Source organism: Salvelinus sp. IW2-2015, unplaced genomic scaffold (assembly GCF_002910315.2).
Source record: "Salvelinus sp. IW2-2015 unplaced genomic scaffold, ASM291031v2 Un_scaffold5176, whole genome shotgun sequence".
In the NCBI taxonomy this organism is placed as follows: domain Eukaryota; kingdom Metazoa; phylum Chordata; class Actinopteri; order Salmoniformes; family Salmonidae; genus Salvelinus; species Salvelinus sp. IW2-2015.
This window is the reverse complement of record NW_019946442.1, coordinates 15,354-30,839: the sequence shown is the minus strand read 5'-3', so window position 1 is coordinate 30,839 and position 15,486 is coordinate 15,354. Positions and strand designations below refer to the sequence as shown.

Here is a 15,486-nt window from a genome sequence, read left to right as displayed (position 1 = left end):
GGGTTGTGATGATACAGTATGTGAGTATTTATCCGTCACAGACAGAAGATTTGTTGGATGTTCGGTCAAGAGGTAATAATTTGTGTACTTTGATTCCCTACAGCGATACTACAACAGTTGTTGGTTAGCATAGCGTTCCCAATTTCCTGCACGCAGGTGAGATTTCCGACTCTTCTAAAACATTTTTTAAAATTAGGTTGTTAAGTATGATCCCATATAAATTACGTTGTAATAAAATGCCCTTTTCTATTTCGCATGACGGGCCCTTAATAAAAAGTATTGACGCTGTTGTTATGAAAACAATGACGGTATTCTCAGAGCATGGCAAGTTATTCATCAAGCAATGATGAGCTATGCCAGGAATATTAATGAGAAATAACATTGTTCAAATGTAGATGGATTTCTGTATGTTTTGGCTACCAGAGCAACTGAACAGTAACTTGTCTTCTCAGAACTTGAGAATGTACACGGTGTTTTCTATGGACATAACCCATACCTTGCTGGATCCTTGACAATCTGTTTGTTTGTTTGTGTGCGTGTGTGTTGTGCGTGTGTGCTGCATTTGTGTGTGCGTGCGTGTGTTCCACAGCGGACACTGATGACGAAATACCTGACATGTCCAAGGAGAGCTGTATCACGGAGCAGACTCAATATTCTATGACAACGAGGAAAAGTCCTTCAGAGGAACGCTAGACTGTGAAAACTGCTCCAGGTGAGAGCTGTCAGTCACTGCAACCTATTTTACACACTCCAGGGTCCTTTTTAATGGGTAGCACTACCTAAACTTGTCCAATAACAACATAGAATTCCATTTTCCATTGCAAAACGTTTTGGTATGGCGTACCCAACTGAACATAACCTTGGTAAAACCTCATGGACAATGTTCCCTGTAAACTCCTCTGGGACTGCAACGCAGAACACAAGATGGAACTTCACTCAACATTCTAGTTCTCTCCTTTAGTTAATACTATCAACATTTCCCTTTAATGTGGGAATTGTGATCAAATCAATACAATATTACCCACTTTCAGTGAAACATACCGAAACAAAATGAACTATGCAAGAGATGTTCTTGTAGAAGAGCGCATTGGAGTAGGATTCTATTGCATTGACAGGCACGACTCCGGTCCATACTCCACACTCTATTCTACGGTGCGGCATAACCAATCAGAACTGCAGTAGGCGTATATGCAAATAACCTTTGCCATATATGGATCTGTGCCGTTCACTTTCAACTGGACTGTGCTTAGCATGAGAGGTTGGGAGTGGATACGCTTGTTTTGAGATCAAAGCATCATTTGTCTGATTCTCTGTAATAATGGTATGGGAATAAAAATGCATTTTATTTTGTTAGGTGGTTTCTTGCATCAAACAACACATTTTCAGTCACCTTGTCTGAAGGACAAGTGGATAAACAGGTTAATGTCAAGTCCTGCATGTTTTTTCTCAAAAGTCTCATGGAATGTAGGCCTAAATTAAACACCACACATTGGCTTGCTACTGTAGGCTGAATGATAGAACAAGCTATTTCCATGTTAAAATATTATGGGATGCATTTTCTCCATTGTTTTTGATGGTAGACCACTCTGATAGGCCTACATTATGATCAAATAGCCACAGTAGCCTACTTAGCCCTGTTATAACTGTAACTGAAAGCAGGTACAGCCTCAGTGTTCACAGTAAACACACACCAGATGTTGCACTGAAAGTTTGCGCTCAGCAGACCTGAAATTTGCTCAGTGCCGAAAGAAATTAGAGGGATCATTGCTCGTCACACTTATTATATATGAACCCACCAAGAGCCAAGTACAACTCTACCTCAATAGAATAAATGATTATATGTGGCTCAGTGGGAAAAAAGCACTGGCTGATTGCTATCAGGCCTGCTCTAAACCAGCTGTGCAGATTCAAGACAGTGGAAATGTGCTTGGCCCATATTACCTCTGACAGTTTAGTTCCAATAATAGGGCATAGGATCCTATCTTAAAGATGGTGCGGCCATACAATTGGTTTTAATGACTGTGGATACACTGAAATGGCAATGTGGTAGGACACTACTTTTGGCCAGGCTGGAAGGCACAGTGGGTTGAATGTTGGACGCAAAGAATCTTGGGAATCAGAGCCCCTCATTTGAATACAAGCACCTCCACCCCACCACATAGCTAAAACACTGAGACTACAAACAACTTCTTCACACAGGTTATGTGCGATTTCATTCTAAAGTACTCTTGTTATATAGTCTTGGTGTGCTCTGCTAGTGGTCTGCTAGTGGTCTGCTAGTGGTCGTGCTAGTGGTCTGCTAGTGGTCTGCTAGGGTCTGCTAGTGTCTGCTAGTGGTCTGCTAGTGGTGTGTGGTTGCTAGTGGTCTGCTATGGTCTGCTAGTGGTCTGTTAGTGTTCTGCTAGTGTTTTTGCGTAGTGGTCTGCTAGTGGTCTGCTAGTGCTCTGCTAGTGGTCTGCTAGTGGTCTGCTAGTGCTCTGCTAGTGCTGCTAGTGTCTGCAGTGCTCTGCTAGTGCTCTGCTAGTGCTGCTAGTGTCTGCTAGTGGATGCTAGTGGTCTGCTATGGTCTGCTAGTGCTCTGCTAGTGGGTCTGCTAGTGTCTGCTAGTGCTCTGCTAGTGCTGCTAGTGGTTGCTAGTGCCTGCAGTGCTCTGCTAGTGCTGCTAGTGGTCTGCTAGTGGTCTGCTAGTGCTCTGCTAGTGGTCTGCTAGTGCTCTGCTAGTGCTCTGCTAGTGGTCTGCTAGTGGCTCTGCTAGTGGTCTGCTATGCTCTGCTAGTGGTCTGCTAGTGGTCTGCTAGTGCTCTGCTAGTGGTCTCTATAGGTCTGCTAGTGCTCTGCTAGTGTCTGCTAGTGCTCTGCTAGGTGGTCTGCTAGTGCTCTGCTATAGGTCTGCTATAGGATGCTAGTGTCTGCTATAGGTCTGCTAGGGCTCTGCTAGTGGTCTGCTATAGGTCTGCTAGTGCTCTGCTAGTGGTCTGCTAGTGCTCTGCTAATGGTCTGCTAGTGCTCTGCTAGTGGTCTGCTTGTGGTCTGCTAGTGGTCTGCTAGTGTCTGCTAGTGGTCTGCTAGTGCTCTGCTAGTGCTGCTATGGTCTGCTAGTTGTCTGCTAGTGCTCTGCTAGTGGTCTGCTAGTGGTCTGCTATGGTCTGCTAGTGCTCTCCTAGTGGTCTGCTAGTGCTGCTAGTGGTCTGCTAGTGCTCTGCTAGTGGTCTGCTAGTGCTCTGCTAGTGCTGCTAATGGTCTGCTAGTGGTCTGCTAGTGCTCTGCTAGTGGTCTGCTAGTGCTCTGCTAGTGCTCTGCTAGTGGTCTGCTAGTGCTGCTAGTGGTCTGCTAGTGCTCTGCTAGAGGTCTGCTAGTGCTCTGCTAGAGGTCTGCTAGTGGTCTGCTAGAGGTCTGCTAGTGCTCTGCTAGTGCTCTGCTAGTGGTCTGCTAGTGCTCTGCTAGTGCTCTGCTAGTGCTGCTAATGGTCTGCTAGTGGTCTGCTAGTGCTCTGCTAGTGGTCTGCTTGGTCTGCTAGTGCTCTGCTAGTGGTCTGCTAGTGCTCTGCTAGAGGTCTGCTAGTGCTCTGCTAGTGGTCTGCTAGTGCTCTGCTAGTGCTCTGCTAGTGGTCTGCTAGTGCTCTGCTAGTGGTCTGCTATGCGTCTGCTAGTGGTCTGCTAGTGCTGCTAGAGGTCTGCTAGTGGTCTGCTAGTGCTCTGCTAGTGGTCTGCTAGTGGTATGCTAGTGCTCTGCTAGTGCTCTGCTAGTGCTCTGCTAGTGGTCTGCTAGTGCTCTGCTAGTGCTCTGCTAGTGCTGCTAATGGTCTGCTAGTGGTCTGCTAGTGCTCGCTAGTGGTCTGCTAGTGGTTCTGCTAGTGCTCTGCTAGTGGTCTGCTAGTGCTCTGCTTAGTGCTCTGCTTATGGTCTGCTAGTGGTCTGCTAGTGCTCTGCCGCTTTCTAGTGGTCTGCTAGTGCTCTGCTAGTGGTCTGCTAGCTGCTCTGCTAGTGCTCTGCTAGTGCTCTGCTGTGGTCTGCTAGTGTCTGCTAGTGCTCTGCTAGTGGTCTGCTAGTGGTCTGCTAGAGGTCTTGCTAGTGGACATTTCTTACAGATTTCCATTCAGATGGCGAGTTTATTGGCTTTTAGCGAAGGAACCGCAAATGTCATAATCAAAAAGCCTTTGTGTGGAAAAATATGACAGTGTGTTAGCCTCCCTGTAAACAAATCTMATTTTATTGGACATATTGTAAGACACACAGCTAATGAAATCAGGACAGAAGGCGAGCTAGTGTAAACAAAGTGCTCTGGGACCTGTAGAATGCTTACACAGATGGCCCACAGACTGCCTCTGTATCTTTACATCTGCACTGGGAACAGTGTTAAAGAACCAAGAGTTGGGTCTCACCAGGCTGCTGCTGATGCTAACCATCCAACGTTCAAAATGTCTGCTATGGTGGGCTGCAAGGGACAAAAAGGTTGGGTATTACAAAACATTGCAAAACATATTTTCACATGGTGAAGCCCAAGCGTAACTTCAGGTAATCGAAACAACTCCCAATAACTAAACATTCCATGTAAAACAGCACATTTTAAACTTGGGCTTAAACCTTTTCTAAACATCCTGATTGTGCTGGCAAAGTGAGTCTCGAGMCGAGGCATTTGCCAAGCGCACGGACMCCGACTCAGACGAGCCAGACAAGATKTTGGAAGGGAATTAGCACAGAGCCCACCACAACAGATGCTAGTGTAAATCTACAAAGTGAAAAGGAACAACAAGTAGGTTTCGGTTTGACTGAAAGAACAGCCATGTTGTTTTGATTATGATTAGCATGCAATGCTCTGGTCTAGTGACTCAGGCCTGTGTCCTTTCTTTCCAGGTTGATAGAGTTTGGTCATCAAGGGGAGCTAACTAACCATGTTAAAAGTCATATCAAATTCCAATCCAAAGCTATTATCTACATCTTTGATCTAAATTTGTAGTCAACATCTATTTGTGAGTAACGATGAAAATGTAGATCAAAGTCTGTTAATTGATACAAATGTATGATACAAATCTAGAACCAACATCGACCTAAATAATTCTGTAAATGACATTAAATTAAAGTGATAGATCACTCCAAAAGTGTGTCAGAAGACTACAGACCACAAAAGTTGTTGGTTGTGTAGATCCAGCTTTAGATGTGCTATCTTAATTTGATCAACAGTTTGTTGCAGAGAATTTTCCATTGCAAATTAGGTAGGTTTAAAAAGGCTTCTAATTTCTACAAAATTTCAGACTTGATATGTCCTAACGAAAAATGTATCAACCACTACAAAAATGTCCATTAATTATAATCCACATATCCTGTTGCTGCAGGATTAACAAATAAACTCGCCTTCCAGACTCACATTATTTCGCAAACAAAGCCATCCCTTCACTCAATTTTTTTTATATGTTTTATTTTTTTACCATTTAAGTCATTCTAGGCAAGACGCTCCTTTCATCTTGAGCGACTACCAATTTGAAATGTTCATTAATACTTCATCCTGGTCCCCCCGTCGGGGAAGTAGAACCAACCCTGGCGTTGCACAGTCGGCCTTGTCCTACCAACTCGAGCACACGGGACGTGCTCTACAACTGAGCCACAGGGACTCATGCTGCCAAACATACCCTCGTAAAACTGACCATCCTACGATCCTCGACTTCAGCGATGTCATTTACAAAATAGACTCCAACACTCTACTCAACAAATTGGATGCAGTCTATCACAGTGCCATCCGTTTTGTCACCAAAGCCCCATATACTGCCCACCACTGCGACCTGTTCGCGCTCGTTGGTTGGCCCTCGCTTCATTCTTGTCGCCAAACGCACTGGCTTCAGGTCATCTACAAGTCTCTGCTAGGTAAAGCCCCGCCTTATCTCAGCTCACTGGTCACCATAGCAGCACCCACCCGTAGCACGCGCTCCAGCAGGTATATCTCACTGGTCTCAAATATCCAAAGCCAATTCTTCCTTGGCCGCCTTTCCTTCCAGTTCTCTGCTGCCAATAACTGGAACGAACTGCAAACATCACTGAAGCTGGAGACTCATATCTCCCTCACTAGCTTTAAGCACCAGCTGTCAGAGCAGCTCACAGATCACTGCATCTGTAAACAGCCCATCCAATACCTCATCACCATACTGTATTTATTTATTTATCTTGCTCCTTTGCACCCTAGTATCTCTACTTGCACATTCATCTTCTGCACATCTACCATTCCAGTGTTTAATTGCTATATTGTAATTACTTCGCCACCATGGCCTATTTATTGCCTTACCTCCCTTATCCTACCTCATTTGCACATACTGTATATAGACTTTTCTACTGTATTTATGAGTATTATTGACTGTATGTTTGTTTATTCCATGTGTAACTCTGTGTGTTGTATGTGTCGAACTGCTTTGCTTTATCTTGGCCAGGTCGCATTTGCAAATGAGAACTTGTTCTCAACTAGCCTACCTGGTTAAATAAAGGTTAATATTTTTTTTTTAAATTAACATTTCCTAACCAAATTAAGATTGTACATGTGTATATACCTTAAATTAGATTGCCTCAAATGAATGGGAAAGACACGCACAAATAGCCAGATCTACACACAAACGCTTTAAACAGGACTTATCACCTTACAAATACCAGATCTATACAACAAATGGCTTGAGACATATCACCTTGATCTTAGACTATGTTTGACATCTAAAAACATTCTGACAAGTTTTGATTTTAGAGTGAACCATTCTTTAAACTACAATTCTGTGGCTTGTTATTCAAAATGTTCACTACCCCTTTAAGATCCTAATATACAACAGCTTCAAAATAGTCTTAGAGCTACCTAACACTCAGTCCACTCCAAGTGTTACCCAAAGACATTACTCTGACTAATCCTTATTTTCAGGCCTTTAACTGCTCAAACGGCTCTTACTCGTTACCCCGCATTTCCCCTGGTGTCCGTCTAATCTATATTTATGGTTATTTACGGTCCTCTGGTGACGGTGTGTGTGTATGTGTGTAGGTGTGTGTGTCTCTGGCTTATGTAACACCACGTAGACTGAGCGCAGGCCCGCCGCGGACCCTTGCTCTCCCTCTTGGGGTCGCAGACCGACTGGTAGTCGTATGTCTTGTTGAGCGTGAACAGAGACATGTTGACCAGGTTGACCATGAGGATAGGGTCGATCATCCCGAAGAACTGGCCGATCTGTAGGGGGAGTGCAAGCGCATTGCACATGTAAGAGCCAATGGACGCAGAACACACTTATGCACATGAACACATACAGATTGAGGCAGATACATTGGCCGTTCACAACACACACAACACATCTGCGACCACCTGTGGGTTCCCAGTGCCCATATAAACATTTATAATAACATTTATGAAAATAAATACAAATAACAGATAGGTGTGTTGTTCTGAAGGGTCGGCCATAGTAGTACGGCGCCCCTGGAGAAATTAGGGTTAAGTGCCTTGCTCAAGGGCACATCGGCAGATTTTTCACCTTATTGGTTCAGGTATTTGAACCAACCACCTTCGGTTACTGGCCCAAAGCTCTAACCACTAGGCTACCTGCCACTCTTTATAATTGACGGATATACACTGAGTGTATAAAACATTAAGAGCAACTTCCTAATATTGAATTGCACCTCCTTTTGCCCTCAGAACAGCCTCAATTCGTCGGGACTATAAGGACTATAAGGTGCCGAATGCGTTCCACAGGGATGCTGCCCATGTTGATGCCAATGCTTCCCACAGTTGTGTCAAGTGGACTGGATGTCCTTTGGTGGTTGGACCATCATTGTTGACACACGCGACACACTCAAATCGGTGTGTTGGCACCTACTACCATACCCCATTCAAAGGCACTTAAATATTTTGACTTGCCCATTCACCCTCTGAAGGCACACATTTAATCTGTCTCCTCCCCTATCTACACCGATTGAAGTGGATTTAACAGGTGACATCAATAAGGGATCATAGTTTCACCTGGATGACCTGGTCAGTCTATGTCATGGAAAGAGCAGGTGTTCCTAATGTTTGGTACACTCAGAGTATAACCCAGGTGATTTGATAAAAATCCTGTCCAGGACTGACCAGTCCAGAAATGACCCCCTCTGATAGGCTAGTGCGGCTCACCATTTGAAAAAGGATTTCCTTAACATGTTGTTGTGAGGAGATAAAAACCCAAAGGCTTTAATCTGGGTGAAGTCATCTCAGCTCTCATGACCACTCGACACACACACACGTTTTTAAAACACACGCACACATGAATGTGCTCTCACACACACACACACACTCCCACACATGTACTCCCGCGCACGCACACAATCACACACAGTCAGAAAATCACCCCTGGCTCACCCAGCTGATATGTAGCAGCGGGATTCAGTTGAATCAAATTAACACAGTATACCAGGAAGCCTAAATAAACATGGAGGAAGTGGTCATGGCACGTCTAGACACCCTTCGGTGTGATAGCACTTTATGTGAGTGTGCGTGTATGTGCGTACGTCAGAGCAAGCGTACGTGATAGTGTGTGTGTGTGTCTGCAAGAACAAAAAAAACGCTCCCTCTTCCGCATGCAAGGTCGCGGTGAACGACCCAAAATCACACCGCTCCCCTCATTTTGGACCCTGAACCCCAAGATTCTGAGAAAGAGTTGGTTATGGCTCACCACGTCTGTCACAAGGAAATATAAATCAATGCTTCTATAAAAACCTGTCTCCCCTTTCCCTGTAGAATAACACAAATAATGAATTAACAGTCACAGATCTGTCGGCTGGGACCCGCCAGGACCCCTGGAGAGGGGAGCCGTACCTCCTGTAGGAAACATGATTTAGGGTCGAGCGGCCTTCTCCAAACAAGGAACCCTAGTCTTTTAGTGCTCCTGCCAAACATCTAAAGGGACTGATTTATCCAGCGCACACCCTGATTGGGGCCTGCAGCCTGGGCAGCATGAAAAACATTATTCAAGTGTAGGGTAAGGGGCCACACTGGGTGTAGTGTGTGTGTGTGTGTGTGTGTGGGGGGGGGGGGGGTATGGTGAAGTTAGGTTCAGATAGGGTTGAGTGGTTGAAGTTGAAGTGCACATGGGGTTAGGTTGTATAAGGTTGGACATGTTGGGTAAACTTAGTTCGGGATCAGGTTGATTTGAGTTGGGCCAGTGTTGACTATGGGTTGAGTAGGGCTGAACAAGGTAATATCAATGGAATAAGAGTTGATGAGAGTGACTCACCTGACCGATGTATTCATCCCGATTGGCCATACTAGGAATCCCCCATCATCCAGGATGACACAGTCCACATGCTGGAGATCATATAGAGATAATGGAATAAACCATCATCATATAGGGGAGGTAGAATTGGATAATTCTCAATCATATTTGCATGCTAATCAGTCATCTTTAATTTAATACTTGTATTTTGTCTTAAATTCTATCGCAATCAAATAATCGTATTTTAATAAACTGTATAATCAATCAAATTATCTTACCTCATCATTCTCGACAACCACAGATTCGTCTCTTACACTGTAGGAGAAAAGAACGGTTTTCATTTCAGACATAAAGAGTTAATAGAGATCTATTATGAAATAATGTTAATCTACTTACGTTCATCTTCAGAGTAGCATTGATGAAGTTGGTCATCCAGGTACTGATGTCCAGTTTCACTCCCACAACTGCAATCAACCACACAACCAGCACAAATGCAGTTCACTATGTGTGAACTAACACACACAACATTACAGTCCATTGGTGTGAACTAACACACCAAAATTACAGTTCCACTATAGTCTGAACACACCATACAAATACATTCCATTATGGTGTGAACTAAACAACCACCATACATTCAGTTCCAATTATGGTGTGAACTAAACAACCACCATAACATTACAGTTCCATTATGGTCTGAACTAAACAACAAACATTACAGTTCCACTATGTTGAACTAACAACCACCACAACATTACAGTTCATTATAGTTGAACTAAACAACCACCACACATTACAGTTCACATATGGTAACTAAACAACCACCACAACATTACAGTTCATTGGTGTGAACTAACAACACATACATTACAGTTCATTATGGTGGTAACTAAACAACCACCACAACATTACAGTTCCATATGGTGTGAACTAAACAACCACCACAACATTACAGTTCCATTATGGTGTGAACCTAAACAACCACACAACATTACAGTTCCATTATTGAACTAAACAACACCACAAAACATACAGTTCCATATGGTGTGAACTAAACAACCACCACAACATTACAGTTCATTATGGTGTGAACTAAACAACCACACCAAACACATTACAGTTCCATTATGGTGTGAACTAAACAACCACCACAACATACAGTTACATTAGGTGTGAACTAAACAACCACACAACATACAGTCCCTATGGTGTGAACTAAACAACCACCACAACATTACAGTTCCATTTATGGTCCTGAAACTAAACAACCACACAACATTACAGTTCCATTATGGTGTGACTAACAACACCACCACAACATTACAGTTCCAATTATGGTGTGAACTAACACCACACACAACATTACAGTTCCATTATGGTGGAACTAACAACCACCACAACATTACAAGTTGCCAACATACTGATAGTGAACTAAACAACCACCACAACATACAGTCCATTATGGTGGAACTAAACAACCACACAACATTACAGTTCCATTATTGTGAACTAAGCAACCACACAAATTACAGTTCCATATGGTGTGAACTAAACAACCACCACAACATTACAGTTAAAAAAGTCCACTTATGGTGTGAACTAACAACACACCACCACATAAACATACATTCCATTATGGTGTGAACAAACACACCACAACATTTACAGTTCCCATTATGGTGGACTTTTCTTTGTAACAAAACAACACCACAACATTACAGTTCCATTATGGTGTGAACTAAACACACCGACAACATTACAGTTCCATATGTGTGAACTAAACAATGACCACAAAATTACAGTTCCAATAGTGTGAACTAACAACGTCACACAACAGTACAGTTCCAATCTTAGTCGAACTAAACAACCCACAACCTTTATTCTTGGACAGAAACAATCACTGAAGGGGACTACAAGGACAGTTTTTCTGGAGATTTTAAAAAAAGTTACGTTGGTGCCATTAAAGATGACCCGGGTGTAGAGTCCTTACCTGCGGTTGAGTCTGACTCCAATCAAATGTCCAGGTTCACTGCTCTGCTCACCAGGACTGAGTCCTCAGTCACTGAGACAAGAGAGGGAACAGAAGGGTCAGTAGGACAACACACACACACACACACACACACACACACACACACACACACACAAACAAGACACAACACACACACACACACACACACACACAACACACACACAACACACACACAGACACACACACACACACACACACACACACACACACACACACACTCCCTTGACTTACTGTTGTGTCGCTCCTGTAGGGTGTTGGTGTGAAGATGTAGATGTCATTGTCCAGACTTCTCTTATAGAAGCTTTGACTCGTACGTCTCTGGGTCCTCTGTCCAGTCTAGTCCAGCACTGAAAAAACACACACATACTCAGCTGCATAACATAATACTACAGATTTACCAAGTGAGCAAACATGCCTACAGAAATAATATACTGAATGTAAAATTACTGATCAAGTTTTGAACTGCTCAACATGAAGCTTTATAGGTAGTTATCATCATAGAACAATTATAAGAAGAGAGAGCTAGAGAGAGAGCTGAGAGAACAGAGCTGAGAGAGAGAGAGCAGAGAGAGAAAAGAGAGAGCTAGAGGACAAGAGCTAGAGAGAGAGAGATGAGAGAGAAGAGCTGAGAGAGAAGAGCTGAGAGAGAGACGAGAGCTGAGAGAGACAGAGCTGAGAGAGAGAGAGAGCTGAGAGAGCTGAGAGAGACAGGCTGAGAGAGAGAGGCTGAGAGAGAGGAAGCTGAGAGGACAGAGCGAGAGAGAGAGCTGAGAGAGAGAGCTGAGAGGAGAAAGAGCTAGAGAGACGAGAGAGCAGAGCTGAAGAAGACAGAGAAAGGGAGAGCTGAAGAGAGAGAGAGAAGAGCTGAGAGACAGAGAAAGGGAGAGCTGAGAGAGAGCAGAAGAGAGCGAGAGAGAGAGAGGAGAGAGAGAGAGAGAGAGAGAGAGAGAGAGAGAAGAGAGAGAGAGAGAGAGAGAGAGAGAGAGAGAGAGAGAGAGAGAGAGAGAGAGAGAAGAGAGAGAGAGGAGAGAGAGAGAGAGAGAGAGAGAGAGAGGCGCTGAGAGAGAGAGCGCGCTGAGAGAGAAAAGGAGATAGAGCGATAAAACATCACATATCAACTTGAGGAATACCTCTTGGGCTAAATGGCGAGTTGATATCCTCCATCAGTGGCCACAAACTCGGCAGGACTCCATCTCTGAAAGGAAATAGGAAAATACAATGACAAAGTATCCAAGTCCTTCAGTGCATCATGTTACAAGACACAAAGTAATGTTTAATCATGCAAGCTGACAATGTGTATCTGTTTTTCCTTGTTTGTGTTCAAGTAGCTAGGGGATAACTTTCCAAACCACAAACCTTTAGTTAAATCTACTTGATTAAAAACAAGAAGATGCTTTTGTGTGTGGATTGTGTGCTTTCGTGCGCAATAGTTGGTTGACTCACGGGCATCTGATCTCTCCACTGCTTGACGAGGTCTGAACGTGATCCAGCGTCCAGCAACGAATCTGTTCACCAGATCCCACGTTGCCTGAAAGACAAGGAACCAACATCACTTGGCTTGATTCAATTAATAACAGAAGGCTGAAACCATTGAACCTGCTGCTGAGTGATCAGTATCTGATCTTTGTCTGTAGAGGATTTTTCGTCTTTTTTCAATTCAATTTAGGCTTTATTCTTTGACCTTCAGACAGTGGCCATGAAACTGAGTCTCTTATATAAGAGCAGTGTGTTTGGTCTGCAGGTTGGAATTTATTGTTCATGAATCTTGACCTGGAGGCGTCTCTGCAGAGTGGTCACTAGCTGTCACAGCCCAAAGTCAGCAAATCCGATTTTAAACCTAACCTCTAACCACACTGCTACTTAATGCCTAATTCTAACTTAAATTTTAAAAAAAGCACATTTTGACTTTGTGCAGCTAGCCCATGTAGTGGAATTTGCTCAGGTCTGCGGCCTTCAGGGCAGACTCGTGACAATAGAACGTCAGGGCAAGACTCATGACAATAAACGTCAACCTGCCTTTGGTTTTTGAGACGCTGACCAAGAGGCCTACCGTGAGTCAGAGAGCCACGGACACAAGCTGTGACTCAATCTATATAATAGTAGGAGGGGGATGGAGGGATGAAAGAGGAAGGGACAGAGAGATAGCGAGTAATGTGGGAGGAGTTGGATGAGAGGGGGAGACCAAGAGAAAGAGAGAGAGCGAGGGAGGGAAAGATGAGAGAGAGGTAGAGAGAGATGGTGACAGAGAGATTAATGTGAGAGAGAGAGAGAGAGAGAGAGAAAGAAAGAAAGAAAGAGAGGGATAAAATAAAGAGATGATGGATCAGACAATGTATCAGATTATGGATAGAAAGAGTAGAATGGGAAAACACATTCCCATCTTGTTTTCCAAGTTGTGTGTGAGGTCATGCACTCCAATGCTGTCATCCAATGCTGTCATGATAGCAGAACAAGTCTCTGAATCTTCTGTAACGTGAGTCTGTAACGTGAGCCACCATATTATTATGAGGTAAAGTCATTAACTAGTACTTAATAAAGAAGTGCACTTGGAGTGTGTTTGGGGGAATGTAACAAGTCATTTCAGAGACGTCCGACATGACCAATACAACACAAACGTACTCAACTGAACACAGACTACTACGCGATCAAAGGGGGACCGTTTTTTTTGTCGCGAGCCGCACTTTGAACCCGTTGCCTTCGCTGCTCCAGTCCATTAACGTTGAGACTCGGTAACCCTGCATTTACAACACACCACACACACAYCAGAGAAAACAGCTGGTGTAACACTTTATCCCCCCCTCCGTTCCCTCCACCTGCCCCAGTGGTTTTCATTAGGGGCCTCTGATTGAAGGCAGGCCAGGAATTCTAATGTACTTCACCGCCACTGCAGTGGCTTAAACAAGTAAAGCATGTAATGTCCCACTCTCCACCCATGCCAAACATCCCACAAGGTCTGTATACACAGCAGTCTATAGTCCTGCAGAGAACGCCCATCAATCTCCCAAGCAGAAATGGACAATTAAGGGAACTAATATCCTAATTACGGGAACTAATATCCCAATTGGGGGACTTGGTTAAAAAATTGTAGTACAGGGGTATTTCCAATTGATTGTTTCAAGTGACTTTTTTCAAACCTAAAAATCTGRCTAGACCACACATCAAGCTTATAAACGTTACTTTTGAGAGACATCGCTGCATTTCTAGGACAAACTTGAAAGAGAAAAAAGGACTGAGTATCTTTCCAATTGAGATGGCGGAGTACTACTTTTCAAACCAACACATCAGACCAATAAACATGAGCTTTGAGTGACATTGCTACATTTCTAGGAAACACTTGAGGGGGAAAAGAAAGGAATGAGGCGAGTAATAACGTCTACTATTATATCAGAGAGTGATGTACTGCTAATGCATTGGTCAGATGTCGCGAGACTCAGTCTCCACCGGTCTGAAAGCTTCCGGCGCGCAGGCCTGATTTGGCCCTTTTATTGCTCCGCTCGCACTCTCACCTCGACGGGGTTCTGGTTCTCTCTCTCACAAACACACAGTAATTGACTAGTAGAGGGGGTATGTGGGGGTATATAACTTGGTGGAGTGTGTGTGTCTGTGTGTTGTGTTGCGGCAAAGCCGAGCATCTAACACATGTGCCTGAGACGTATGATGGTCAGACTTTATAGTTAGGATCAAACAGGCCAACACAAGGAGGGAAGGTTCTACAGACGGAGAGACCTGACTGTCTTTCTTCTGTATACAGTTAACTGCATAGCACCTAGCAGTCACTCCAGGCATCCAGACCTATGGTTCACTATAGCACCCACTGGGAACAGGTTCAGTTGGCCTCCTATGAAAACATCAATAACTGTCCAAGACCCATGCTGTTCTAGTGCCCACTGACAACGGTCTAACAACCAAAATGTTTCACGTAACTTGTTGAGCCTAAATTAATCCATTATTAAAGGAATCATCATAAAATTATTTCAGAGTGCTTCATTACATGTAATATATATGTTAAAAAAAATAATGTAAAAATGTAACTGATGTCTCAATCTATTCACCACCATTCTGAGCAGTGAGTGTTAACCCATGGATGGTGGTTGGTTAGTGGCTGGAAGAGGAACATAGGAAAGTTTTAATTTCCCTGTGTTAGCCACCTTTGTTGGAATGAGAAACCCATGGGAAGGTGTCTGCGTTGTCCTGGTCTTATGCTACTCTTTGTTGGAAAGAGAGAAACCCAGGCGAAGTGTATCTCTCTCTTTTGTGT

At 43.8% G+C, this 15,486-nt stretch overlaps 1 long non-coding RNA gene across 1 annotated transcript; it reads right to left on the bottom strand.

Moving 5' to 3' along the window:
- Positions 1-4,344: 4,344 nt before the first annotated feature.
- Positions 4,345-9,293, bottom strand: LOC112078035 (uncharacterized). Its single transcript, XR_002895575.2, has 3 exons — positions 9,221-9,293; positions 7,034-7,188; positions 4,345-4,434 (listed from the first exon to the last, which is right to left on the bottom strand). It is a non-coding gene; the product is annotated as an uncharacterized lncRNA (long non-coding RNA).
- Between the last annotated feature and the right edge of the window lie 6,193 nt (positions 9,294-15,486).